Source organism: Drosophila erecta, unplaced genomic scaffold (assembly GCF_003286155.1).
Source record: "Drosophila erecta strain 14021-0224.00,06,07 unplaced genomic scaffold, DereRS2 tig00000021-arrow-pilon, whole genome shotgun sequence".
NCBI lineage: Eukaryota > Metazoa > Arthropoda > Insecta > Diptera > Drosophilidae > Drosophila > Drosophila erecta.
In genome coordinates, this window is record NW_020825198.1 from 15,833,379 (window position 1) to 15,850,956 (window position 17,578).

Here is a 17,578-nt window from a genome sequence, read left to right on the forward strand (position 1 = left end):
TTTGTCTCCTTTTGAACTTTGCTGCCTGACCTCAGGGGTTAAATGGCCTCTTTAAGATGGGAAGAAAGGGTAATAGAAAGTGATTTGGGGGTTGACAAAGAAATTTGTGTATTAATAATGGGGAAAACTAGAAGTAATTGCAGTTTTAAAGAATATGTGTATCCTTGGGGTAATTGGTTCCCAAGTATTAGCGTATATTGCTTTAAAACTCACCTTTAACCAAATGTAAATACGTGGCTTTACGCACTTTTAAATCGCTTTTAAAACGATTGTCTCGAAAAATGTAATAGGTCTTTGAAGAATTGAAAAGCTTAAATATGTTAAAAGAAACATTTCTGTAAATCAAAACCCCAATAAGGAAATGTTTCATATTAGATTTCAAAAGACCGACAAAACTAAAAAAAGCAACAATCAAGGTATGGCATCACCCTTCTGCATTTCAGTTGCCATCTGAAGAAATCCATTTCTGACCTCACCCCAAACCAGACTGTTTGCCATTTACCAAAGTGCAAGGAGATACATCAAGTAGACAACAACCCCCCAGCTGCCCAGATACAGATACATATAGAGCTACAGTTGCAGATACAGATACAAATAATCGAGAAGGAGCAAAAAACGTGGCAGGAAATGCGGGCTTGCTCATTATTTGCGCTGAGTGCGGCGGCGACGACATCGAGTACTTTGCATAAATTTCAAATCTTGCCGGGAAAAAGAAGCAGGAGTTGGAGTCTGAAAAGTTGGGAGACGTTAAGGATCCGGGAAAAAACCAGAAGCAGATGACAGCCACACACAAAAGGACATCGATAGCTAACACAGCTGCAAATGTAATGGAAATTGAAGGGCTCCCCTTCCTCATCAAAATCCCGCTTCCTGCACCTTGGCTTCGTGTCAAGTGCGGCGGCGATGATGCCAGAGAAGTATCTGAATAAAAAATAATGCAATGATACGGAAAAATTAAAAACATTAAAGCCACGAAGTGGGTGGAGGGCTAAGCGTTAACAGGGAATCAGAATTAGTTTAGCGCAACGAAGATGGAAGTTCCCTATATCTAAAAAAAAATAATTTGTGGATAGTACTAAAATATGTTTGGGGATATTTGCAATGCAACATAATAATCTAAAAATATTTGCCAAAAAAGAAAATAATTTGAATTATTTAACATAATACAAAGCTCTCAGTAAGAAAGGTTATACTTAAAGATATAAGGACAGATAAATATAGTATTTTTAGAAAAACGTACAACTTTTATATTAACGCCGAAACAAGTATATTGAACAGGAATACCTTATTGTAGGGCATAAGTAATAAGGAAATCTCGAATAGGCGGCAACTTCAGTTCTAATGACACGACCACAGACCAGTTCAAGTTGCCTTGGCTCAGACCGAGGCTCAAATTTATGGCTGCAATTATGGCCGGAGTCCTGCGAGCGTCAGCAATAATTGTGCTTGAAATTTGCATAAAAAATTGTAAGTAGTTCGAAAGAAGTAGAGGCAACCATGGCTCTACCCCTGAAATTCCACACCTCGACCCATGAGTTTTCAGAATCTGAATCAAAGCTGTACATACACACCCACTTGGCTCCGTCCTTGGGTTTGCTCATCGTTTCAGTTTCAATTGACGTGTAATCCTGCCTCGTCCTTGGCATTTTGCGTGCAGCCAAGGACAACTCGGAAATGCTCCCTTTTTTCCCGCTCGCCGGGTGGGATAGTGCTGCTGGGGTTCGTGGGAGGATGTCAAAGTCAAGGCGAAAAGTGCGCGTGTAAGGACTTCAAGGACTCCCACTGACACTTAGCTAAGTACAGCGAATATTGATTTAGTTTTTGTGATTTGTTCTGCTGCTTTTTCTGTGTGCTTTTCCGTCATTTAATTAGTCTTGGCAAAGTGTTTAAAGTGAAATAGTAGCTGATGATGTCGGGACAAATTTGTAATGGATAGTGGTTTATGAGTCACCAAGCACATGTAATTAACGGCAGATGTCAGTTTTCGACTTTAAATATAAGTTAAAAGTATGCAATTTCACTGTATTCCATAGCAGTTCCCAAGTGCATAATCCTAATTTAATTCAGCCATTATACTAGAATCTGAAACTCAATCAGCTAAACCCATTCACTAACTACTTGAACGTGTATTTCCATCTAACCCCAGCCGAAAATTCCGATTGATTTGTCTCCGTCTTCACCATCGAGCAACAGCTGCATACAAAACAGGCGGGTTTCCTATTTTAATTTGGTTAGAAAAGTTTTCTCGTCCGAAGGATGCAGACGGATCTAAATTAGATACAAGACATCCACAATTGAATGACCAAACAGGCGTCTTTTGCTGCTGCACTTTTCTAATTTTCTTTCTTAAGCTAAGCTGAATTTTCCCACTCAGGACAATAAAACTTTTCTTGCGCTTCCTTTCCCAAGCTGCAACCAATTGCAATAAAAGAAAACTTATCTTTTGTATATATACGTATATAAATTTGTGGTATGCCACTGCATTTTTTGGCTTGGCCAAAAGGAAAGGAAACGAAAACTTTATGTTGGCTGAGCTGATAAATTCTTGCCGTCTCGGACTTGATAAAAAGGCAGCGAAGGATGCCTCCTTTTAAGACATTCAATTGAACAAATTCCGAGCCAAAGTTTCCTTCGACTATCTGAGGTCCTCCTGCCCCGGACTTCTGCATAAATTGCATATAATTGCTTTGCCAGGGTCTCCGCTCCTCCAGAGATTTATGCGCACATGCTCTTGGTTTTGTCTTCGTCTCTTTGGTGAAATGATAAAATTTTTATTAAAACAAAAGCTGCATAAATATATTCTCCCGAACGTCGTTTGTTCAGCTGCCCGCTGTGCACTATCATGCACTGAAAATTATACATTTAAATCATTAAAATCAACAATCATTATGGTGCTACTACAAATAAAGCGATATTAAATGAGCAATAATGCGTGGATGTCACAATGATTTTCCGTTTAAAAGTAGTTCAGAATCCTTCGAGTTCTCCGAGTGTAAAATGCTCCTTTTGCAGTATATTATGTTTCTTTATATGGCATAATTAGATTTGATGTCCCGCGGTTCATTTGGTCTGCAACTCCTCCGCCTCGCAGGACCTTTGCTCAGATGGTTTTGCTTTCATTCACACTTTGGTAATCCGCTTTTGCCATGGATATTTTTATGACTTAATACGTTTTATTTCATTGCAGACGGAGCAGGACTGTGGAAATAAATCTTCCGTGAGCGTCATCACCAATTCAAATGTCCTTTCGCTTGACCAGAGTTCACTTCGCACTGGGGTTCCAGTCCTGCGACATTTGTCGCCATTTCCTCAGCATTTCTTGCTCTTGTTTCGGTTTATTATTGACCAGTTTGGCTCGGATTATTATTACACTCACACAATGCTGACAGTTGGCCATTGATTTATTAGCCGTCTTGGCATTTTCATTCACTGTTTGTGGTCTCCAGCCAGCGTCTTCCCAGTGTCCTGGTTGTCTTTTACTGCCCTCTTCGTGGGGATTCCCACTTCCCTGTTCCTGTGATTAAGGCATTGACAGTTTACGAAGGGTCAGGCCGTCTGCATAATGGGATAAAGTAGCAGTTGTCCGTGGAGTCGAGATATGTGAATTTGTCATGAAATTACTCGGACAATAATTGTCTTTAAGATTATTTAATTTGCGAGGGATAGCTTTTTCAATTCTTCTCAGCGGGCCAGTTGATTAATTGAGCCCTTTATTTAATAACTTGTGAATGACTATTGTCCAAAAGAAATTAATTAATATCCTGTATATCTGTACAATATTAAAAGCATTAAAAAAATATAACAAATCCTTTGCAAATAGCGTTAATATCTTATGGGGATTCCACCGCAGATGGCTCGAAAGTACTTAAGGTGGCGAGATACAATAAATAAATTGGAATTCAAATTAAAGAGCACCGGCAGCTAAATGAAAGTGCCAGAGACAAACCGGCTCCAAATGAGCTATCTAACAGATGCCGTGCAGGAGCGTTTGGCAAATTGCAAAAGTTGCAGACGCACGGGCGAAAAACAGACGCCAGCGCAGTTAAAAGTAACAATAAAAACCGTTTGCAATGTTTGAGATAAAAATTAAAGGACGACGTCATTTAGTCCAAGTCTCACTTTTCCAGCTTCCATGCACATGGATCCCCTTCGGATGCCCCAGAGAGATCTGCTCCGATGGTCGCGTGTGTGCTGCCCTTAAATGGCACACAAAATAGACATTAAAACCTACAGCGGTTGCGATACGGTTCCACCAGTCCAATCCCCATCCGAGACCCGTCCACCCCCAGTAAGTTGGTCCGCAACACGTTGATGAGGTGTGTGCACTGGCAAAAATTTAGCCTAATAAGAAATAAGATCCGAGTCCAGAGAAACTGGATGGTTTACATGGCTTACACAGGTGAAGAACTGTTTAAAATGCACTGCATCATTGCATAATATAATATATTTAATAATATTTGCAGAGCCAAAATACTTATTTTCGTGCAGTGCACCTGTTTAGTGCCATGATCCTGGCCAGGATTTTGCTTAATTTTATTTGCTCGGGGCTAAATGTAACTTTTATTGTTTTCGGCTTCGGTTTTGGACTTTCGGTTAGGAAGTTCATTCGTTTTGGGGGCTGGGAAACATCGACCGTCTGGGGGCCAGTGTCATAAATTCGATTTCTGCAGCATAATTTAAGGCACTTTGGCATTGATGTTTTGTGCTGATTAGATTTAAGCACGGCACGGGCCAGACGCGTTTTAATTGTTCCATTCGGGGCATTCAACGTCACCTCATCAGCAGCATTTACACGTAATGGCCTCGTTAAACTGACTTTTGGACTGATGAAATCCTGACGGATCCAGATGCGAAGCCAGATCCGAGACAGCCTCGAATGGACGCCATTAACTTGCGTTTAATTGTCCCCACTTTTACGAGAAGTGCCACCGAGTTGGCCAAAATTTAGGTAAGCCAAGGAGCGGAATAATCGCCGTACGTCCACTGCTCATGTGGCCAAGGAAAATGCTCTATCTTATGGCTTTTAGACAGGCGCTTTTATGGCGGCCCGGGAAGTGACTGGCTGTAAAACGAAGCGATATGGATTCAAACACCTTTGGAAAAGGGCGCTTTTATGTTGGCCTACGATGGTCGATATGAGCGTTGGCATATTCAGTTGGTTTATGATACGGAGTGATAAAAGTTCGCATACGCATTTAAATTCTAATTATTGCATTTTAGATTTCGCCTTCTTATTTGATTTTAAAATGTAATTATTTGACTTATTGTAGTCAACCTTTTTGGATTGTTGTGCTTGCCTTGAAAAATTCCTAACAATATTTAAATCCGCAGGTAACAAGAGTTATCGCTTGTACGACGCACCAATCATACTTATAGATACACCCGCATTAAAGTCACTTTAAGCATTAAAAGTAATTGCAACAATACATTTTGCCTCATTGTGGACATTTCATTACAGCTCCGCATTGAATCTGAATAAAGATCAATTCATGTTCCCGGCAATAACTTTTACAGCGACTGCAGTTAAGTCATAAGCCGACCCCTATGCCCACTCCCAGATTTCCTATAATATATAACTCCCCGTTGCACAGCTGAAAAACCTGCCCAGTTGGATTCGTGACCAGCAAAGTAATGCACAGATTTCGTATTTCCATTCGGGAAGTAACAAAAGAAGCCGCTCGCAGCACTTTTATGACTGACTGAGCGACTTGCAACAAATTGAATTTTATGAATGGGTATTTATGAATTTTATTCCCCGAAAGTTATAAAAAAAGCTCTTAGTTCTATACTTTTGGGGTGGTGGGCTGCGAGTCCGATGACAAGTCGAATTCCACGGATGAAATTGAACATGACAACTGCGATGGAACTTGTTCCTCAAAGATGCCCTTCCATCGTTAACACAGTGGTATGAAAACAAGCTTAGAACTATGTGCCTTTTTGTTAATAATTTTATACATTACAAAACAAGAGAGATATGTATGTCTAATTTTGATACATACACGAACTACAAACATGGTTAGTTTTAGCTACTCTACACTTTCCTTGACGATCAACTAAGTTCCAAGTTAAAAGGTATTCCTTGGAGTTTATGTATTTACTTTCATCCGAATTCATTTAAGTCCATCCAGCTATTAAAACGCCAAAAACGCAACGACATCTTTAGAAAACGCTGACAACGGTTTCCTCTCCTTTTCCCCACATCCCCATTGGATTTGCGACCCCATTGGAAATTTCAGTGATTTAACTACAAGGCAAACAATCGTAAGAATGCTTTTATGTCAACCGAAAATATAAGCCGGCACACAAATTTTTAAGACCTATTCGCCCAACGCTCGAAATTAATTTCGCTAACAATCGAAATGAATGTCAAAGGTGGTGGGGTGATTTTAAGGGGAGAAGACATCCTCCAAAGCTCAATGAAGCGCTTAAGCATTAAAATCAATCAAAGCAAATTTATTAGGCAGCTACATTGTGAGGCAAAAGAACGGAAAGACAGCCACGAGTTTTTATTAGAGACACAAGTATGCTCCATAAAAAGACCGAAACGGGCAATGAAAAATCAAATCAGCCAAAAGCGATCCCAACAATTATGGCCCGTCCAATAAGAGGAAAAAACTGTCAAAAGATAAACCCCTTGAAATCCGAGATTGCGGACAATTGGCCCGAATGGTCAATTCTAATTCATACTTGAATTGGGTTCTCGAATATCTCCATCCATAAAAAGTTTTCTTTTGCATTCGATTTGAGTCATATTTTTCGTCTGTCTACTCAAATTCTTTTTAGTGCGGTAATTAAAATTCATTTGTCATACTTTGTTGCCAACAATGGTTTCAAATAAATGTCGGACTTCTGCTCGTTTATAGAGTATAAAATCAATTTGGCGTTCAGTTTTTGACATCATTATTTTGATGGGCTCTTGAGCAACATTGTGTTGACGTTAGGAAATACATTATTTTTTGCTATTTTCAGGGATTAATTTTTTTTTTTTTAAACAGCTAAGTATATAACAAAGGCAGAAAAATAAGGGGTTTAGCATTAAATATATGTTATATACACTTTTTATGCAGTCTGACGTCTGAAGTAAAATACTCGGAAATCTTTTGTGGAAAGGAAGTTGCTCACCCTGTCAATTCCAAAGGACAACTTTTAATTTTTGCCAACATTTGTTACCAACAAGCTGGATACAAGGAACTCAGCGCCATTCGTCTGCATTGGCAATTTTTCCTTTTGGCCTGCCTCACTTTTTGAGTATTTCGCCCTGGCTTTTCATTAGCGCCAACTGTTCGAGCGGGAGAAAAATAACAAAAATATGCAAATTTGGTTTTGGCAAAGTCACGATCTTGGGCAAACAATTTGCTGATTACGCGCCAGGAAGCCAGCCGCTGCAGGATGAGGAATTGTTGTCATTTTCGCAAACGCATTGATAAAATGATTGATTACCCGCAGCCGTCAACGACCCCCTCCCTTGCGAATATTCAAACATTTTGCAATCAAATTAACTCTTTAGACGCTTAAGCTGAAAAAAGGAATTTATCAAAAACTGTAAATGGCCGAAACCATTAAATTTATTAAAATCATGCCAGCCTCGAGGGTTGGCCTGCGAAAAACAGGGCGTGTCCCTTGAAATTTATCAACTCGCTCTGCAATGATATGCAAAATCATTTCCGCTGCTCGTCTTCAATTTTTTTGGTTGGCGCATTTACCGATTGGAGGATTATTGGGAAAATATGCGTATCTCATTGCTCAATTGAGCGTAGATACTTTGTTTAGCTGGCTTACCTAAATACATTCATTTAAAATCCTAAAATCGGTTAGCTAATCTTTTATGAGTATTAGATACTTTCAATACATTTATTTTAGACTTGTAAATCTAACTAGTCTTCTTAGAATAGTATGAATAGTATAATAGTATAAATCCATGACACATTAGGAAAAAATTCACTGAAGCGGCATATCATCATACATCATCATTCTTGTCCATTAAAGCTAATTCCCTTCAGCTATCAAAGTACGATTACTGGAATTTTACCCAGCTACAAGCAACAAAATATTCACATGTTTGCACGCTCTCCGCTGGCACTTTTCGTATTATTTTTTCCTCACTAATTACCCGCCGACTACTAAGCCCACCCACCGATTATCGCCCACTACCAATTACCAGGTTCCATTCACCTTTTTGGGCCAGCAGCAGTGAGCAAATAGCAAACAACAAAGCGACATTGCATCGAATGGGTCCGGGAAGTCGGATTCGGATTCAGATTCGGAATAGGAATGGGTATCGGTAGGGGTATGGAAATGGGAATGGGAATGAGGCATACGTCAGAAGTCTGACGCTTTGGCGCAAAACGTTATGATTAATGAGTGAATTATGCGCGAATAAACAGCAAAGGCAGCCAAGCAGGAGTCATGGCCTGAGCCAAACTGAAACTTCTCTTTGTCTGGCTTGTTGGTTTGTGTTGTAGGTATTCTGTATATATTAATACCCTTCCCTCGCGGCTTCATGCTATTGCCAGCCACTTGAAACGTATTTAAATATTCTACATCCTTACATCATCTTACATCCTTTTACATCCCTAATAAGTAATAATCACATGGATGGCTTTGTTATACAAAAAGAAATATACTCAAAGGAATTAAAATTTGTTACAAAGATTTTGTTACACAAAAATTCTAGTAATTAATTAATTAACGTTTCATTGATAACTCCAGCCAGGGTATTTCCTTAGTCGACTTAACCCCCCCTAGCTGTTTTTTTCCTTTGATGGGTAACATGCCGGCAGCAAATTTGCTCGAGCAGACGTCGGCGCGTAGTTCAAATGATTATGCACAGAAATGTTGTATGAATTTCGTTCTTTTTGTGCATTTTTTCGCTGGCTACCTTTGAGTTGCACAACGCGACGTATACGCAATAAATCTTGATCCCTTTGGGTGGGAGTCGCTTACAATATGCAAACAGCTGCTCCGAGCCGCGTCCTGTTCTGTGTCATTCGCCAGCGGCAAAAAGTTCTCATCTTTTATTTATTTTAGATTTTTAATAATCATTTTCGCAGCCTCTGTTGTTTTTTTCACATTTTTACTTTATGTTTCAACTGCTGTTTTTTTTGGTTGCGCATTTTAATGAATTTGTTGCTAATATGTGGGTATACAAATATAAATTTGTATCCCATTCCTTACGCTTTTCGCGAGACTCTTTTGTTGCTGACATCGCGTTTCCACTCTCCCCATTATCCTTTTCTGTCCATTTCCGGGTCCTTTTTGGGTAAATTTGCGCTTCGCTGCTAATTAAAAATTGTGTCTATTTGCATATTTGTAGCTCAGCATCGGTAACGCCCAGCGGCCAGCTTGGACCTGCATCTGAGTTTTGTGCCCGCCTGTCTCCTGCCAGCTTCCCAATCCTGGATTCCACTCATTCACCTCCCACTTTAGCACTTCGAATTTAAGCCGCTTGTCTTATGCTTTTCCAAAATCTGTGCCGCGATTGAACTGATTCAAGCGTAGCCTGCAATTGTCTGCCTTTTTAAATCTTAAGCGAAATTAAACTTAAGGTACTTTAGCGTTTTAAACACCAAGTGCTTTGGAAAAGGACTTTAAACTTCATTTTCAGCTGCAGATTTATGGGATTCGGCTATCCAAAATTGTTTACTTAGGTTATTTATTGTTGAAAAGTGTCACTCTACAAAATCAGAAAAGTTCTTAACTATTAAAACATAGCTGCTGGAGCAATGCACTTTCACCTATCGATATGTATTATTTATATAACTGTTTTAAAGTCAAGCATCGAGTGCACAACCCCTCAAAACTGTGAGCAGCTTAATTAACCAAAACCGTTTGGGCTCATTGGAAAACAGCATACACAGAGCACCTGTCACCCAAGTGGCGGAGAATTAAAGGAACTGCCGTTCTCGGAACCATAACGGCGTCAAATCTAATGACCTCTTTGATTAGTGACCGTGCCCCAGGGACTTTTGAGTCGGGTAACGAGTGTCAACGCCTCGACTAATAGTGCCGTTAGTGGGGCCTGTCAATAATGCCTAATGAAAGCAGCTGCCGGGAAAACTCGGGAAAACACCTGAGAGGTGGGCGACTTTCGCCCAACTGTCAGCATTTAATTTACAGCTGCGGTTGCGTTTTTAGTTCATGGCAGAGTCAAGTGCCAGGGTCAGTTCTAGATTGGTTTTCTAAATAAAAAACTACGCCCTGAAAACTATGTAATTAGCGTGTTTTATGACTGCGTTACGTGCGCGGAGTTTGGCCAACTCCTTTGGGTCTAATTACGCAATGGTTGGAAAGTTTTTCAATTGCTCTCTGGGCGATGTTTGGCCACTGTCGCTAAACTATTACATTATTGCTAAACTATGAGCTCCAAACTATCAGCTCCACTGATTTGCCACCTCTTGTTTTTCCACAATTCTAAGGGTATCTCATTTTTAGAATTAATTATATGCACCATATTTATAACTATGAAGTGGAAGTGCTTTAAGCTAAATTTCCTGCAAAACCCCTGCGAAGGGCAATCAATTTAACTCCATGAGAAATGTACTGCAATATACATCCGTTGGTAAAACGATAGCAGCCAGAGTCAAGAGAGCCGCCAATAAATTTATTAACATGTGCGGCTAAGCGGATTAAAAAGCGCCCGAAAAATATCAGCCAGCAGAGTATTTAAAACTCAAACATATTCAAATCCAAGTTTATGCCGCACAAGGCAAAAGGAAAAGCAGTCGGCGAAAGGACCAAGTCAAGTGCAGACGGGGCCATCGAAAACACCCGTCGTCGTCGTCCTGGGACTACTCGCAATAATAATTAAGCCGATAACACTCGCAGATTTTGCACTTGTTGGTTTGGTTTGCTTGGCGGTGTTAATGATATAGCCCTCATCTAAGGGGGGGTGCGGGATGAGGGGTCGGGGATCGTAAAAAATGTCTGGCTGAGGCAAATGCTTAATTGTTACACATATGCAAACAATAAGCAACCCCAAGGACCTCGCAGAAGGGATCTGATGGTCTAATGCGCTTACTGCGGGCACAAATTGCACGTGCAGCATTTTGCTCTCTGACTTGGCGTTTTTTTAGTTAATTTCATCTGAAAATACCTTCTGAGGGGTAGTTTCTGCGTTTAACCCCCCGCTGACTATATTTTTTCCTGCAGCTTATGGTTAATATTTATCAACGCGCCAACACGAAAAAACCTATCAGTTTTCGAGGGGTTAGTTAGGTGGGCTGTGTATTTAAATGTAACAGATGTTGCAATGAGGGATGCTAATCATCAACTTCGGTATCTTACGGGTGTTCTTATTGTGCGAGTGGAAAATAATGTTGTATCATGGCAATAAATAGTGCGATTATGCTAGCAGGGTTCCTAAGAGGAAAGGTTAGCAGTCAGTGGATGTCCGAAGTCCAAGCCATATTTTAAGATTAAGTAATTGAACTATTGTCACTCGCAATTTTTGGCTAATTAATGTGAGCCACTATTATAATTTATTTGGACAAATTACCAAACAAGTGACTTAAAATCGAAGCCAAATAAGGAGCTTCCCTGGGATCTGGGAACTCCCGAACTCCTATCAGTTGGTAACCGATCGAAATGAGGCGCCATTAACACATCCTTTTAGGCCAGAATTCACAGCTCAACAAAACAAAGCTGGCCAACAATGGGCGCTAATGCCGGGCAATTAATAATGGTCAACAAAAGTACAGAATGCGCCCGAACTTTTCTATATTTCCTGCTAATATTTCCCGAACGAATGGCAGATAAGAATCAGCTAAAAAGCAAGGATTGCCCGCAGCGGATGTGTGCATTAGTTTGGGCTAGAACAAATACATCATTGTGACGCAAATGAATCCTTTTTTACCGTTCGCTGCCGGACACATGTGGGCACCCATAACTCACCTTTTCGGACACCTGACGCCGCCAATTTGCGGCTTTGTTATCGACGTCACTGGTTTTGGTCTTTCCTGGCTGGCTGGTTAAAAGTCGGCCAAAACGAACGCTGACATGACATTCCATTAGCACACAATTTATCAAGGGAACGGCACTTGGCGGTACCTGTTCCCCTGTTTTTCAGATCTTATCGTGGTCAGCGCGCTTCCTTTTTGGTGGGTTTTATTTTGGAAAAAGCGGGGGAAACTGCAACCCCGAGTTGGGCAATTAGTCAAAGTTTCCGACATTAATGTCTCCGTTTTATTTATACTTTTGGTGTGGTCGAAAATAGTTTTGCAGCTCAACGCCTCCCGGAGAACCGAGAAGACGAGAATTTATTCCACGATCTCTGATAAGGCACCTTTTCTGTTTTTTAATTTCCTCGGCACTGGCACCCTCTTTCTGTCCAGTTAGTATGCTAATTTGCCCAGCCTTTTAACGCCTTACGACTACATTTTATGGTCAGTCAGGTGTCAGGAAGGCAAGAGGTGTTCCCTCCAGTACCATAATTAAGTGTTTAGGCGCTCAAATAGGCGTAAAACTTTCAACGCAATTTGCATTTCCCACATTTCAATTTTGGAAAAATTGTTTTCCTTTAAAGAGCAGAATGTACTGAGCAGAAAATGAAATTTTTACGGTTTTTTAAAACTTCCTTGGTGCGATTTTTACGATTTTTGTGGACAAGGTGTTCTTTAATTAGTCGATTTAAAAGCCATAAGCTGCGCCACCTGACTCGGAACTAGAAACTATAAAACTTTACACTCGGTATTTTCGGCTTGGAAATAATTAATTCATTAAATTTTGGTTGTAAAAGTTGACTTTACGATCGGAAGCTATTTGTTAAGCACTTTTTTACTTCATTTAGCTTATATTAAGCGAAGTAACTTCCTTAAATCTCTTTAAAGGCAATGGAGAGTTTGGAGTTAGTCCCGCATTTCAAGAGTATTATCCATTTTATTTAGTAAAACATATATATTTTCACTTTGCAAACTGCAAATGATTACCCATTTTTTCCACCATTTCCCCAGCCAAAATCCATGTTGTGCTCGGCTCTCAATGACAACAAATAAGTGTCCTTCAGAGTGATTAAATGACAAACATCAAATAAACTGCAATAACAAGTTGCCACCCCCCGGGAAAATCCCTGCAGCCACCCTCTAATTGAGTGGAGTAACCAAGGGCCGATAGGCCGAGAAACAATATGAGCATAATTATTAATTGCGAATAATTTTTCTTAAGACTCATTAAGTGCGGCCGACCAGCAGACGCCTTCGAGGACCACAACCAACCACCGCCCACGCATCCTTTGCCACTGTTATCCACGCTGCTTGTCGCCAAAATTGACAAAAGAATTGACAGGACATAAATTAGAAAGTAGCCCTGGGAAGAAGTGAAAGTCGGGGGGATGGTGAAAGCGGTGCACAGAGGCCAGCGGGATTAAATGTGTTGAGCTGGCGGATGTGACATTTCTTTTGTCTCCACACTGGAAAATAACGATAGTGTGTTTCGCAGTTTGTTATTTCTTAAATCTACTTCTAAAATCACTTCCAAAAAGAAATTCTCTTTCAAAAGAAATTAAACTTGGAACTTGGAATTTCAAAGCAAATCATCTTCGAAATCGAAATATGAGTCTATGATGAATCCTGTTACTGAATGTTTTGTATATATATAATTATCGATTTATCCAAACTTTTAGTAATTACAACTGCAGTGTATAATATATTCACACTGCCTAGTTTTCAGTGTAGGCATGGGGTTTCCTCATAGCTGGTCACGTGTCCACGGGATTGTCGGCGTGTCTTCCGATTTGTTGTTGTCACTTTGGCGAATAGCTCCGGATTTGTAGATCCATTGTTCGAGCTGAAATACTCCAAAATTGCTGAGGTGTGTATGTCGGCGAAGAGATTGGGCGTGTCCGCTCATTGCGATGGGAAAACTGAAAACATTTTATGGATGCAGGCAAATGTAGCTGTGCCTAACGTAAATACAAGTAAGTATAAGTGGATCATGAAATGTATTAAATAATGTTATCCGAAACTTTTTACTTTTCAGCTTCCCGAGTTATTCCTCCTTATTACGGCTCATCCCACTTTCTCATTGCCTCAAACATGATTGTTTCCCAATCTCCGTGCCCGAACCCGAAGAGATATTTTCCCAGTTTCAGATGGAGCTTACAACAATGTTGACCCTACGCCTAAGTGACGCCATTATGGGGCGCACGTACATACACTATGAAAAAAGAGGTAAGCTTACTCTTGCGCAGACATCGAATGAAAATTCTGTAGAAAGGATTTCTGAAGATATATTATATTATATTATCTTTTTATTATATATTATAGATATCATACTATTATTATATTATATTATATGTATTATATTATATTAAGTTTGTTTTATAAATGGGCTATCAAATATTACGTAGACTGCACTTCAAAGTTACACATATTCCCGATGCATTGATGCTAAAAAATATATTATAATTCCCCTTTAAATGCGTAAATATTTTTCCAGGTGCTCGAGAACGTGCGGTGCACAACGCGTGATAATGTTAAATCAACATTATTTAGGCACCCATGCATGCGTAATGCGTCTCGAAATTGCAACCAAGTCGATGGACAAGGTGGAGGTTGGGGTCACATCGCAAGGGTTGAGTTCCGGGCAAAGACAATTTCGCAGTCACCGCTCCGAAAGTTTGCATTTAAATTAAACGATACAGGGTGTCTGAAGCTCCCCGGCCGGCCGATAAAATTTTAGCACCTACGAGAACGGCAAGGCAGCTCAAGCAAACATTGTCTCTGGTTTTATGCATTTTCCATAACGACATTCTGTGGCCGAACAGCAACGAACAATGCCCAAACAACACTTGACTTGGGCTGTCATTCAAAGTGACAGGACCTCCCCCGATTTGCCGCCCAAATGGGCCACAAAATGTGCAACTCGAGTCCATTTTCACAATGTCCGTGTTTATTTAGCCACGCACGAAGCATTTCGGGGAGCGAGGTCCTGCGAGCGAATGTATCTTATGGTTTGCTTTGGCATCAAGTGCAAGGTAAATAGGAGATATTTTACGCAAATTCATCAAGTGTTTGCCGAGGGAACTCGGGGTGGGACTTGGGCAAATGGCATTTATTGTGATTTGCATTTTAACGCTTAGATGCGTTTTTTGTGCAATTGCATTTCAAATTGGTCATTGCCCTGCGCAATTTAAAAGCGACTACATGGGAAGCTAATTGGATGCATTTGGTCCATACATGATGGTAAAAATATATAAATTTATTTGCTAAGAATATTTTGTGTTAATTGTATAAAAGTTTATTTGAAGAATGAGTTCAAACTTAGTCGCTATTCGAACGTAGAATAAGAATGTAACATTTTCAACTTGGTTGTTATTGTTTTGTGGGCAAATTAAAGAGACATTGTTAGTTGAGGGCAATTTAAAAAGACCTTTAATGGAGTCCAGTCCCTCAAACTCATGTTAATTAAATTCATTGACTGGTCCGCCTTTGTCTCAATTTGTACGCAAATTAACCAAAGTATTTTTTTTAAAAACACAGTAGCGAACAAAAAACAAGAAGAGCAAATTAATATATCAATATACAAAGTGTATTGAGTGCAATTTCATCAAATTGAAAAGAGATTCCCCGCTGCGAGGGCTGCCAGACGCAAACCGACACGACTGCCACCCAAATTGACATGTTTCGGGGCGAGTATATTGTATTTCATATGGAATTCACCTCCACTTTTTATTTCGCCAGACAATAAAAACAAAATGTAAAAGAAAATGCTCAAACGAAATCAGTGAAAAGCAGGAAAATCTGCTTGGATCTGTGTTTTTCCCCGCCCGCTGTTCAAGCTGCTTGTCGCATGCAACAAATTGTTTCAATTAACTAAATTAAATTTACACTCCTGCAGCTTCCATGTCCACACAACAACAATGGCCATCGAATGCATTTGCCTCGAACGTGACATGACACTGACAGATGCAAAACGACGACCAGGACCCGCCCCCACAGCCCCCAAAAATGGAGCCCGAGATGTCGGATGCGGAATATGTATACCCATGTGTGCGTCGAGGAGGCAAATGGGATTCGCACACATCCTGCTTGCCACGTGCAACACAGGGCCCGACATGCAAATTTATAAAAATTAACTGGCCCAAGTAGGCGCAGGCCGAACTGAAACAAAGTAACCTACACTCGGCGAAATCGCGTGGAATGGGGGGAGATACAGGACTTTTAAGATGTGAAGAAATAATACTAGCTAAAGTCATTAACATTTAATAATAATAGACGATAGATGCAAGTCGAATTTGTTCCAGCTTCTACGTTCAAAATATGATTACAAAAAGAATGCTTATATATGAATGCATATAATGTGAGCAAGAATGAAAAAATCCTTTTAAAAAACCAAATCAACTCGAAGTTGAATTCTTCACCCATATCATCAACTAATACATTAGCTGCAAAAACAATCTTACTACAGAAGTATCACCAATAAACATCAATACATTTTCGGTCAGTGTTTGTCCTTCCGCTACTCTCCAACCTTCGACATTGTTGTAGTGGCAACATTGTTCGTCGATATCAATTATGCGTTCAAATGAATATTGAAGTGCAGTCGCATGCCACACCCCCTCCACACCACCACCCCCACTGCCGCCCAGTGCCCCACCCACTACCAACAACACCACAAAGCCACCGCTTCACTCCCACGCACTGAAAAGGGGCGGGAAGGGCAGGGAGCGGGCAGCTCATCAAGGATTGCTGGCGAAAAATTGGCAATTGTACAAAAGTGTTAACATGGCTCCGCATCCTGAACCGACTGACCACAGGACACAGGACACAGGACTCTTGGACACATCCATCAATGCCAGCAGATTTAATCGCCATTTAAATTGCACGACGGGAGCACACTGGAAATTATTTCTTCAACGAATTTCAAATTGATTTTCGGCAAGGAGGGAAAAATTCTTTGAAATAGCAATCCAAAATTTTATAATACATTTTATTTAAACAACAATTAAATTAATTCATATTAAATGAGAATAGAACTTAAGATAAACTATCTATCAGCTATATTATAGCTATTTTAGTATGTTAAATATTATTTATGAGTAACTTTTAGCTAATATTTTGCAGTGCACCAGAGTTGAAATGAGAATGGACCCAGAGTGCCCTAGACAGCATTTACTTAAGCGTGTTATCGGCGTAAAATAAATCTCCATGGAATGGTCAAGGAGGAAACCCGGCCCACTGCAACCGCTCCGTATCTGTTTTAGTGTTTTCCAATCAGGGTTACCCGAAAGGACAGTGGTCACGTGTCAGCCGCTGGTCAGTTGTATTCTGGCCTGGTCAGTTGAGTGTGACGTGCGTCACATAATTGCAATAAATTAGAAATTGTCAGGCGTTTGAAACAATGTATGTGCACCGATCACCCCCGGCCATAGCCCCTCCTGCCCCGCAAACAGCCCCTGAAATGGAGTTAAATCTTTGCAGTGGCCAAACAATTTGCGCTCTACAAATTTGCCTTAACGCACCGCCAACGCGGCCCTGGCTGCATTTACCTCGGCAAACAAATTTGGCAGCACACGCAGCTCGGCAAAATATTTGCCCAACTCAACCAGCGAACAAACTGGACACTAAAAATTAATGCAGCGCGC